Below are 13,386 nucleotides of genomic sequence, written 5' to 3'. Positions count from 1 at the left end.
GGCTGAATGGCAGGAGTTTGCTGTCGTATTGAGGTCAGAGATGGGGATCTGGCCTCTTCAGCTGCATATTTAAAGCACCACAGTGAGCACTAACTTTGAAAAACAGGACTCATAAATTGACAAGAGACGTTACAAGAGCATTGATAGCTTAGCCAGATGCTAGGCCCCCTGCGTGGGTGTGTGCATGGATGTCTGTATCCTATGCTGTGTGCGTGTGTGTGTTTGCAGCTGTGTCCTGAGTTGACGGTGAGGTCAGATGTCATTCATTGCATTAACCATTTTTGCAATGCCCTTTCAGTACAAATGTAAACACACATAATGCACAGTGAAGTGGATGTGATTTATTTGGTTGTGTCTAGAGGCGATACAGTTAAACGCATTTGCCTGTCATTCGCACTTGTTTTATCTTATTGTGGCTTCAGGCTGTCTTTACTATTGATTATTGCATACAGGCTGAATAAGAGAAATCTTAGTTATGAATTGGTATACAAGGATTCATTTGTGTGCTGTAAGTGAATATGTTTATTTACGTTTCATGTCTTACTAAATGGTCAGTGGATGGGACTAAGGGTTGTTTACACAACACTGTTTTCAATTAAAAACTGGAAACCTTTTATCCATTTTGGCCATTAATTCACAGGACAATGGCGTTTCGAGGGCTTGAAAATGAAAATAAACTGATTTCAAAGTGCCATTTTTTGAAAACTATACTGTTATCATTTTTCTGTGTATACTACAAAAATGTGTATTTGTGAAAACAGGGATGTTTTTTATGTGCATATTACTTGTTCAGGCTATAGGGATGTGCACAGGTGCGTAGTGTTTCTTTACAAAGTGACATCGCCAACTACTGGCTTGGCATGCATAATACAGCATTTTTGGTGAATGTTTTGACAACGTTGTCATTTGTATGTGAAACTTTTCCAAAAACGCAAAGTAAAAATGGTCACACTTTAGTTTAGGAACCAGTTTTCAATATTAACTAACTTTTGCCTCAACAAACTCCTAATTTGCTGCTTATTAATTGTCAGTATTTGTAAAGTTTAGGTATGGGGTAGGATTAAGGGATCTAAAATATGGTCATGCAGAATAAGCTATTAATATGTGCTTTATAAGTGTAAGCTTTCTTTTTAGATATGCCATTAAGGCAAAAACATCAGTTATACTCTCATAGCTCCAGTGACATTATCACAGTGACTTTCTCCAGTTTTGAATGCGGGTGCTGTGCATGTGCTGAAGTTTGGAAAATGTGTAATGCATTTGAATTTTAAATCAGAATACAATGTTCAGGGTGCCTATGAACAGAACTTTTAAAAACTGAAATCGGATTGGATTCATTCCGATTGATTATAATTAATGCATGTAAACATACCTTATGTGTGTGGTGATAACAGCCCTGACTATACGTAGGTCAGTGACATTTAAGAGCATCTAAGGTAAAGAAAATCTAGTTAAATTTAATGTGCCAAGTTCTTTTAAATGGACTCTGTGTATTAATGTTTGTTTCGTATGACTTTGAAAACCCTTTATTGCTTTTAAAATGAAAGTTTCAGTTTAAAGAAAATGTCATGTGGTGTAACCAGGTAAAAAATAGAACATTTGATTTGTACTGTGAATGTGTTAACAATTGAATCCCATAAACTTTTAAACTAATTTCTCAAGGTAAAAAGTATATATATTGCTAGTATCACAAATTACTAATAAAATAAATATCACTGTTTTTGGGCAGTCACACCACATGACATTTTACAACCTGAACTGCCCTTGCCTTGTCATAAAAAGGACAATTATCTGATATTTTAAGAGACTTAATGACCTTGACACACAGTAATGAGGGTCTTCAGAGGGCCGATGCCATTTCGTATTTTATTTTAATTTGTTTTATTTTATTTTATTAAATTGAATTTATTATATACATAAAAGACATAACATTAAAAGATTAAAAAAAATTACAATAATTATTGTTCTCAATGTCTTATTAAATTAAGAAACATTTAATGGTTTTGTGGAGCTCAAACTGTGTTTTACGCAACCAAGAAAAAAATACTTTCCCAAAAATTAATGTTTTTATTGTCCTCCATGCTTTTAATGACTCTATATTTGACTGATTTGTGTTCTCTCTGCTTCTTGGGGTCTACTGACCTACGTGCTCACAATGACAGGGCTGTTTCTTCCTGGAGGCAACAACGGGGGCATCCTGCAGACTTGGAGAAAGGGTGATGCATGGGACTCTCACCATTACTCTAGCGCTCTCTCTCCTACCATCTTTTCTTTTGTTTGGGGCCGCTCAGTTACCCTGTGTTGGCTCTTTCCCCTTTGACCTCCCCCACAGGAAGAACCGCTGACAGACTCTGAAATCCAACCACTCTCTAGAGACTCGTGTGTGTTACAGCTTCATCCAGGAAGTGTTGATCCATAGCATGGCTACAAATACTGAAGCTATTAGTTTAACTATTTCTCGGTAGTGACATGGTAGTGATGCTGGTAGTTTTCTTTCTTTTACAGTAGCAAAGATATCCTAAATCCATAAATTTGATACGAAATTATGAAAATCTTAAACTATATCCGATATGCAAATAAGTCCTTAGAGAATCTTCAATGATATTTCTTAGGCGAATAGGGCCTTAGAAGTCTTTAATGATTTTTTTTTTTTTTTTTTTAAGCTTGTAAAACTTTTTTTGTTAGTAATATTTCAATGTGAAAACTTACTTGATTGCACCAGCTTAGGTTTACTTGATTATCCAGACACCAGTTTTAGAAAAATAATGTTAATATGTGACAGTCAAATATGACACATCAGGCTTTTGAGGAATGTTTATTTGTTTTTCTCTCAGTCATCATGGTATTGTATGACATTTTTTTGAGTCCCACCAAAAAAAATAAATAAATAATAATAATAAAAAATTACTGCCCTTTGATCATAAAACTGAGCTTTTAAGCATCATCTTACTAAGAAACTATTTATATGAGTGACAAGATATGAGTGATGAGTGATATTTTGTGTGTTTTATGTACTTTCGGCCATATGATTTTCATATATTTTTGCTTAGCTTGGGCCTCTGACTGAATTTGAAAGAACCTTTAGGCAAATGTATATTTGTTTTGTTTTGACTGATTTCTCTCTCTCTCTCTCTCTCTCCATAATTCAATAAAAGATTACATTGACTAATAGCATTCACATTCTCTACTACATTACCTAACAGTATTCTGGCACTCAACGTGGGTGTCCTTTTGGCTGTTTAGAATTAAAGATAGTGATATCTGATTCACAGTCGATTGTTTACAATGACTTGGTCAAACATGTTAGTAAAACAGTATGAATCAATTTACGATTCAGTCTGAATCATTCTGACCGCTCACTCGGGCACTGAATCACTGGAGCTTTTTCCCACGCAGTAAAACAATAACAGGATTTAAATAACCAAGAACAAAGATAATTTTTTTTTTTCTTTTTTTTTTTTTGGTAGTACATTTTGTTATTTAGGTGAATGCTATTGTTCTTAACAATGTTTTATTAACAGTGAATTAAACGCTGATTGCTTCTCTCGTGTCTAAAAGACTTTCTTAAAGACTGCATTTATAATGCTGTCCTCTGAAGATCACCATGCACAGCAGAAATTGTCAGCTCTCATGTCTATCTATTCCTCAAGCTTTGTGAATTAATAACTTGAGAAGTGTACGATCAATAATAGATGCCACTATGACTTCTGCCCCCAGACTAGACAGAACACTATGAATTATGGATTATTTTTTTTTCATGCTATAGCAAGGTTTTTATTTTCTTGTTTTGCCCATGAGATCTTTGTCTTATCACATCTTACTGAAGGGCCTTTTAATAATAATAATAATAATAATAATAATAATAATAATAATAATAAATCCTTAAGACTAAGAGCACTAAGAGAAATAATAAATTAATTTATAATGTTATGAAAGGAAAATGGACCAAATAACAGTGTGAAGAGATTTGCTAGAAAGTTTCCCAGACACTTTGAGATTTTAATTAATTTCATCATGCTTTCCAGACCTGTATTTCCAGATCTAATTCCAAGTACTTGATTTTTGGAATCTGATTACGTAATCCATATTTATATATATATAATTATACAGAGCTGAGTAGTAACTGATTACATGTAATGTGGATTACGTAATCAGATTGCAAAAATCAAGTACTTGGAATTAGATTATATTACATTTTATAATGCTCATAATCAGATTACAGTTGCTTTTTTATGGATTGCACAATTACATATTATTCACAAAATGGCACTAAATTGTTCATAATTTATTGATTCTCCATAATTCTTCTTTTTCTTTTAAATTGTCCATTCTAAAACTGGAATCCTAAAAAACTCCTGTTATTTTTCATGCCATTTAGCTTCTATTGAATGCTCATGTAAATGTCATACAAATATTTTTGCAATCCATGCTTCTGAACCTCTCAAGCAATTAGACCATGCATGAAACAAAGGGATTTCCAAATGTTTGTGTCAGCCGAATCCCTTTGACATTTAATATACACTTGTGATATCTCTGAGGAAGTAAATATCTCAGTAATTTAACACAATCTCATATTTACAGTTGAATGTTGCTTAATTTGTCACATTGTTTGTATATTGCTATTTCCTGTTACTCATTCTATTTTTTTATTAGCTGTGCCTTGCCACTGTCATTCTGTTTGTGCTGTGGAAGCTTCTGTCACCATAACAAATTCTTTGTATGTGTAAACATACCTGCAATAAAGCTATTTCTGATTCTGATTCATTGACATATAGGTAAATTAAATATTCCTATTTTTAGTGTTCAAATGCAGTTCTTACATTAAGCCCAGTTTGGGAAGCCCTGGTTTAATGTATTGTTTAATACATTTTATGATGTTTATTTATAGAATACATTTTCTTTCTCTTTGCTGTTTTGTATCAATATGATACGTTTAATGGCAAATTTAAAACAAGTTAATAAAAAGTAATCTGAAAGTAATCTAAAAAGTAGTCATAATACAATGTAATATACCTAAATTACATTACTAACTACAGTTTTCATCATGTAATTTGGAAATCTGTAATGGACTACAATTTGTAAGTAATCTACCCAGCTCTGTATACAATAACAAACAATAAACTGGGACCAAAGGAAGCAAAGACTGCATTAAAGTATAAAAAGTAGTTGACATAAAAGTCCATTTGACTGTGTCAGTCAAACTGAAATTAAAGTGCATATATATATATATATATATATGCACTTTTCCTCCGCTTCTTTAAAAATAGTCTTTAAAAAAACATGCAAGATTTATGACAGTTTAAGTTGTAAATATTTTTTCCAGGTCTATGCTCAAAAGGTGGTTAACCAGTATTAAATGGACTGCAAGTAATGCATAAACATAATTTAGTACCATAAACTATTCAAAATAATATTCGATTCTCCATTCTTTTTATTTCAATAGAAACAAGAGTACAACATGCATTAAGAGAGAAAGTCGTACTGATTTGCAACAACACGAGGGTGAGTAAGCGATAGTTCACTTTTTTTTGGGGGGGTTTATGGCTTTAAGCTTGCATGTTTGGCTTTCATCAGTATGCACTTAAGTTTGGGCTTCCATCTGCTCATCAGAATGTTAAACATCAAAGGCAGGCATGTTTTAAAGACTATTTAAGACAATTTGGAAGCCCTGCAAACAATAATGATCAAAGTTTTTGCATGTCTTTCTTGGTTGTCCGGCATGTTTAGTCAGAGTGCCGCTCCTCAGTTCAAATGCTAAAGATTAAAAATGAGCTTGTTAGCGACTGCACTGTTCATTGACACACCAGTCAGCCACATGTTCATTGCAATCCAACCACTTTGATTGAGGAACTTGAGGCATTTTCTTTTATGATTTTCAGTGTGTGTGTGTGTGTATTCAGCCACCCTGGACTCCTCAAGAGTTTTCTTCCCACTTAAGTATTTTCCTCTGCAGCATTTTGCCTGCCATGATGTGACTGACACAATACACCACTCCATCACTCTCGTCACGCTGATTTACGCTCTTAAGATTTTTTGCTGAGTAAATTCTGTGCCATATCCAAATCCCCCTCTTCCCGTCCTCCCGACACTCCTTCTCTCAGATGGATTTATACTGATTTTAAGACTTTATCTTCTCTGGGTTTGTAATTTCTCTAAGCAGACACTTAACCAATGCAAAGCTTTGCTGACTAAGATGGTTGGGAGTTAGCGAGAGTGATTACAACCATAAGCGCTAAGAAACATCATCACACACACACACTCATGTGCAAATCCATATAAACGCATGCACTTAAGGACATACGCTCACGCGATATCTGTATGAAAACCTCATGTTTAGTCTTACTGTTTCCTTCCTCCTTTTATATGTCCAATACTGTTCATATATGAACTCATTTTTAATGCCTATAAACATGAATTTTACCTCATCCTGGTATTTTCACACCGATATGGCCATGTATATATTCATGCAAAATATATACAATGTAAGAACCTTGTTGAATAAATGATTTTTTTCCCAATTTATTTTTTTCTTTCAATTAGTCAATCAATCAATCAATCAATTTACTCTGTTTAAATATTTAGAAAAAAAATATTTTAAAATCAATATTAATAGAAACCAATAAACACAAATTATTTGTAAATATTAATAACTATGTAAAAATCAATGAATACATTTTATCAATGTTATTTTAATAAATGTGATGTTATATATTTATTGATGTACATACATATAATTTAAGTCTTTAAAAAAATTGTCTAAAAGTTTTTCAAAACCATATGAAAACAGTATGAATAGAGATTACATTTGTATGCTTTCACATGTGTTTTCACTTTTTTTTTCTTCTTTATGATTTTGACTCTTATGACTCTTGTGTTCATCATATTGATGGTATAATGTAAATGAACAATTATTATATGGAAATGAATCATTGCTTGGCTTAATAAAAATATAAACCATAATCCAATTAAATCAGTTTATAATTTCTTTCCAGTTCACAAGCCTCCCTTCCCAAAGCTTCAGTCTTACCGTTCTACAGCCAAATAAACATGTAGGACAGAGGTTGTTATTTGGACATCTCACCACACAATTACTGATTCTCATTCCAGCTGAAAAGACCGCAGCGACCCTTGAGAGAAGTACATTGTGTTCATTCAGTGAAGATGAATGTCTTTATTTTCACAACCATGCAAAGGCCATGCTTTATAACTGACAAACCATAAGTCAGTATCAGTCTTTTAAAACTGATATTCATCCCAGAGTGGGAGTTGATTCACCCATTAAACAAACAGACTGAACAGGCAGACACGTCTCCTCTCCCAGGCCTGTTTGGAGAACGCTGAGTTCCTTGTTTGTCAGTGTGTTTGGAGAGTTGGGAGGGAGAGGGAGCAGATGTACGTTTAAGTCAGTTCCTCTTTTTGTGTGGAACGATATGAGGTCTGAGTGGGGCAGTTAAGGGTGCGTTGGTGCCAAAAGCATTATTTGGAGTGAGCTAGCCGTCAAAACAGGAAAGGCAAACAGCAGATGCCGAGATCTGCAGCATGCCATGACTGTAACCTCAAGCCTCTGCCCCCTGCTCTCACAAACTCAACTTCCTGTTTGGCAGAGCAGAGGGGGATGACGCTGCGGTTAAACGCGAGTAGAAGTAGAAACAACTGACCAGAATCCAACAGTCATCTGAAGCGTATAAATAGTGACAGGTGTGACCATGAATTTTTGTAGCTTGGGCTACATTATGTTGTCATTCTCTTCTGAAAAAGATACAGTAGAACCAGATAAGATAACAGAAAATTATTATTATTATTATTATTATTATTTCGTAGATTGTAGGGTGATTCTGCATTTTGTCCTTGGAAATTACGATGATTTAAAAATGGCAAAATTTAGATGAGTTACACTGTAATTTTATTGAAATGCAAACAAAGACAATTAGACTGCAAAAATAATTTACAGTTGTTTACCCCGTTAACAAGCAGGGGGACTATAACTATAATTCAGTAGAAATGTCCAAGGTTTTATTACAGAATAGTAAATTATTATGATAAAAAAATTGTCACAGTATTTGTATTTTTTTTTTTTTTCAGGATTGATTTTTTTTTTTTTTTTTGCCACTGGGGAAAACATTAATAATTAAAATAACTCATGCACACTTCTCTATACTGGAGAAAAAACAAATTGATAGGGATGTTTAGTTCCAATTTCTTTCGAGAAAAGTGCTATTTTTCCTGTTTTTACCTAAAATAGGGTATTGTGAGCATTAGTGAATACATGCGTAAAGTAATGTCTGTTTTATTCATACTGGTAGCCAGACAGCACCTTCACACAGAAGCTCCACAAGTGAGACTCACAGAAGTAATAGGACTTATGATGTTCCAGGAAATCCCTTATATAGACAAAGGCATCCAGCTGTCGCTGTAGCACAATAAAATGCCGATAGAGACATTACCTGATGAAACATCAATACAATAAACATAACAAGCCATTTCTATTTTTATAAAAATAAAGTAAAATAATAATTGTTCATTTTTAAACCATTTAAATGGTTTAAAAATTAATTTATTTATTTTTAGTAAATTATCTAAATATTTAAAAAGGTTTGCTGCATGACAAACATGATAATAAACCCAAAACAAAATTCGCATATAATAAGTAATATTTTATTATTTCATTCAGAAATAGGCCTAATGCTGACGCGAAATGTTTACAAACATGATAATAAACTGAAAACATAGCTAGGCTATTTTAGTTCCCCTCACTCCACAACAAATCCTTTCAATTAATAGTATTTAGAAAAGAACATGAATAAAAAATAGGCCTTTCAGAAGTTATAGCAATATAAACAACAAGCCAAAATAAATTCATTTAGGCTAAAACGAAACTGAAACAGACGTTGGTCCTCTCATTCGACACAAAATCAAATGTTTCCTTATTCGCGATATTTGAATGCCAAATTATTATTTATTATGTAGCCTACTTCACTCGCGTTCCAATATCCACATAAAACAAAATGTTTTGCATAGCATCATGGCAGTACGATGATAACACTTAACAGCACAGATTTTACTACATATTTAAACTGAGCAGTGTGTTTTCACACTCTTTGTGCGTAAAATAAGTCTGAAGAAAAATAGGATGCTGCTTTCTGCCGTCTGGTTTCCTTTCGCACAGAACAAAAATGAACCGAAATTGATCTGCCTAGCTTTATTATGTTTTTCTCCGCTCGCAGAAGTGCTGCAGGTGCGTGATGTGATGCATGTGAATCCTCATGTTCTGTTGTTTGCTGTTTTTTGCGCATATAAAATTTATCCCCGGGAGTTGTCGGTTAGGAAAAATAACCCAAAATAAAAAACTCAGTATCAAACAACTAAAACTCATGGTTAATAATCTGTTAACGAGCGTTGGTTGTCGGTTAGGAAAAATAACCGAAATGAACATCCTTAGTAGCCTATATTTATAATGCAGTGTTAATCGACTTAGCCTTTTATCACTGTATAGAATACTGTATATACTGTACAGAATTCTCTGATATTAATCCACATCAGATGACAAAATTAAGTTATTTCAAACACTCGGCTGATGTTCTCTTTGTTTGACATCAGGTTTGTAAACAGGCTCACACATACTGAAAAGCTGTATCGCACACATACAGCTGTGGTAAATGTACTAATCGCACAGAACTGTACAGCCCTGGGAATATCTCTAATTTCTCAGTAATGTTGACTCCCTCTGTCTCCTCGGTAATGTTAGACATTCATTCTCCATGGTAGCTTCATAGACTAGCCTATCTGTGGTAAGTGTTAGCCAAGAAATAATAGACCAGTGGGGGGGTCGTGTTTTCTGTATAACATTAGGTTGAAAAGGCACACAGTGAACTAAAGTAATGAGCCTGGTTCAAAAATTTAGTAAGTAGAAAGTACAGATATTTCTGTAAAAAAAATGTAAGGAGTGAAGTAAAGTACTAATACCAGAAAAATCTGCTTAAGTACAGCAACAAAGTATTTGTACTTCGTTACTTCCCATCTCTTGTACTCCAGTTCAGGAAGGTAGGGTAAGGCGAAAAACTCCTTCTCATTTTCTCCTCCAACTTCAAAATCGTCCAACATCATTGTTTTACCTTTTTTTGTAAAGAGCATTTGGCTTTCTTTGCACGTTCACTTTGTAAACACTGGGTTGGTGCTTCCGCCTACGTCATGTGTGACCTTTCTAACATGACTACGTAATGCGTGAAGTCGAGCTAGTGCAAGACCAGCATTTGTGGTTAAAAATTATATACATTTAAATTTTTTAAGATAATGACAGATCGTTTTGCTAGATAAGATTCTTATTCCTTGGCTGAAATCGTGTAGAGCCCTTTGATGCTGCATTGAAACTGCAAACAAAAACCCAAATCTCTTTGCCACCAAAGAAGTCCATTATATGAAGAAAAATCCTGGAATGTTTTCCTCAAAAACCTTAATTTCTTTGCGACTGCAGAAAGAAAGACATGAACACCTTGGATGACATGGGGGTGAATAAATTATCAGGATTTTATTTATTTTTTTATCCTGGAAGTGAACTAATCATAGCCAGGCCAAAACCCCTCTAAAACCAGCCAACAGATGATGCACGAAGACCAAAAGCCAAGCTGGTTTAAGTTCTTAATTAAAAAGATAATAATAATAAATCCCCCCAATACGGTGGACCAGAAAATGGCCATAAATGACCAGTTTGAAATCATGTAAAACAAGCAATGACTATGAGCTGTATTTTCAAGCAGACCGGCTTAACAAGACTCACCAAGTCTTATTCTTTTAAAACATTCACAAACCCTGTACAGTTTTTTTTTTCTTCTTCCATGAGCTCTGCACATCATTATTGCTACACCCTAAGGCACTTTTGAGACTAGAAATGCAGTTATTATTTTCACATTAGTGATATGGCAGGGATAGTGAATAAGAGCCCAGAGAAGGATTGGGGTTTGAACTGATGTGGTGAGGCTGATCCTAATGGTTGCCCCCTGCTGGCAGGAGCAGGTGTTTCTAGCATTATTCTGCTCCCCTACTGCTTTCTGCAGGGCAAGGGGAGTCGAGTCTACCTCATTAGGACGTGTGGGCGATAACAAGCAAGAAATAGAGAGATCGTAATATTGCTGTGATGGTGTGCTGCATGGGCTTTTCATTTTTCAAAGCTTCTCCAGACACGAGAACACTGCTCAATTAGGCTGTCGACTCACAACTTAATGAGGAACCAGCCATGACGGCGTCCTCTAATTCATGACAAATTGCCTAATTGTTCCTGGCTATTCACATGCTCTGGATGAGGTTTGTGGAATGTGCAATGCCACCAGAAGTCTGCATGTTTTTGCAGTCCTTCTCATCTACTGACAACTTACTTTTTTGTTCATTCTTCTAACAAACCCTTATTTTTTTGATGGCCCAAAACTCGCATTAGTCTAGGTTGTGTGATTATCGTTTAAACCCAGTGTCTTAAAGCTTTGGTTGTAAACATGTTCTCAGTGCCTTGATTGAGCATTGTTGATTGGCCGCTCCAGGAGGTCAAAAGAGGTCAAATGCTGGGATATACAGTATGTCTTAAAGTAAGAGTTTATAATTCTATTCATAATAGCATTCTACTCTTACTTGCACACCAAAACAGACACTGCTGAAAACTGTATCGCACAATGCAATGCTCAACTTGACGTTACATTTGCAATGTGATGAATGATCTGGGAATTTGTATTTATTTATTTATTTTTTTTGACTCATCCAATTGGATTGCTAAAATTGAAATCAAAATGCAAAATAACCCATTTTTACTTCCATATGATAGTCAGATGGCACTTGCTGAATTAAACATGCAACATCACGAGGCAGGACTCCAGACAAAAATAAAAATGGACTACAGAACAACTGGCTCCTAAAATGCAACATTTAGGAACCAAATGACACATGACAGAATTGCTTTATAAAGATGGTTGTTCAAAAGCAGTTTAGGTCCCATTTGGTGAAGTCAGTGTAGTGATTCTGATTGTATGTGTGCCTGATAAATGTCGCTCTGTTTTGTAAAAATTGTCTTTACAATTTTACGCACAAAGTTTTCCTTACAATCGACTCATCATTACAGTTGGAAATTACTATGCTAATCAAAGACCAATTATTATTATTATTAAATATATAATTTAATTTTAATTTGTGGTTCCCAGTTCATACAAAACTGAACATAACCAAAAAAAATGACATACGATTTAGTGAGTGAGTACTGAAGAATTCCTCTGAACAATTCACTCATTGAGTGACTCCGATCAAACTGCTAACCCTTAAACAAGGTTGATGCCTTGGTCTATTCTGAAAGGCTTGTTCCTGTGCCTTAATACCTTTGAAGGGTTTACCATCCAGGGTAAGAGGGGATGAATGGTCTAGGGGACCAAAAAAATATTTTTCCTTGGTCCACACTTCTGTATCATCTTGACGAGCCAATTAAGGAGGTGTCATTGTCACATAATTAAACCTGCGCAAATAATCACGGGTGTGAAGTGTCTATCAGTTGTACTTGTTGAAATCTTTCATTTTGAAGGGCCCTTTGAAGTTGCCATGATCGTTCTCACCCTGAAGTGCCCTTCTTAGGAGGATTTATCCCATTTGGAGACATAGAATGAATCTTTTTCACTGACTCATTAAAAAGAAACATTCATAACAGTCATATGATTCTGAATCGGACATTGCAGCTTGTGCCAAAGTGAACTCTAAAAATGTAATTAACTAACGGCACATCATGAGATGATAATGAAAATGCATATGTATATAGAGATTAATTATTAAAGATTAAAGGCAGGGTAGGTGATTTGGTTCAAAACCATTTTTTGTTATGCTGGCTGCAAGTCTCTTCACATCCCGATAACAATCACTAATTAATGTATTTTTTATGTATTTATATGGAAGGCGTAGGACCATAAAATGTTCATCCAATCATATCCCTCCATCCGAGGACTACGATAGGCTGTCCTATTTGCCTGTCAACATGTGTATTAGCATACCTCCGTGCACCCTGTTCACACAGTCATGATACGTCATCAGTGCGTTCCATTACACTATTGCAGACCGAGCGAGAATGGATGGCATTATTATTGTAATATTACGTAAGCACTTTGTACTGTAATGTTTTCTCATCGGTGAATGAGACATAAGGATCTGACAACATTGCATTCAACTCTCCACAAATGCCATCTGTCACCGTGTCACTGGTTAGCCTCTGCTCTGCCTGTGTGCGTTCAGGTGTTTTTGGAGGAGGCGTGGCTTTGGAGAGATTTGCAGGAAGGGTGGGATCTTATACTTTCAAATCTAGCTTGCTATTGCTAGCCTCTCCAAAATCGCCTATCCTACCTTTAATTATTGTTGCATTTGTCATATTTT

General features: G+C 34.9%; 1 long non-coding RNA gene across 1 annotated transcript in view; it reads left to right on the top strand.

Moving 5' to 3' along the window:
* Positions 1 to 6,439, top strand: part of LOC122148821 — a 61,757-nt gene extending 55,318 nt beyond the window's left edge. The window contains exon 3 of the long non-coding RNA XR_006162647.1: positions 5,444 to 6,439. This is a non-coding gene — a long non-coding RNA (uncharacterized LOC122148821). The remainder of the gene's footprint in view (positions 1 to 5,443) is intronic.
* The last annotated feature ends 6,947 nt before the right edge of the window (positions 6,440 to 13,386 follow it).

The sequence above is a fragment of the Cyprinus carpio genome, chromosome A19 (assembly GCF_018340385.1).
Source record: "Cyprinus carpio isolate SPL01 chromosome A19, ASM1834038v1, whole genome shotgun sequence".
Lineage (NCBI taxonomy): Eukaryota > Metazoa > Chordata > Actinopteri > Cypriniformes > Cyprinidae > Cyprinus > Cyprinus carpio.
The sequence above is the reverse complement of the archived record's forward strand: the minus strand, read 5'-3'. Positions and strand labels throughout refer to the sequence as shown.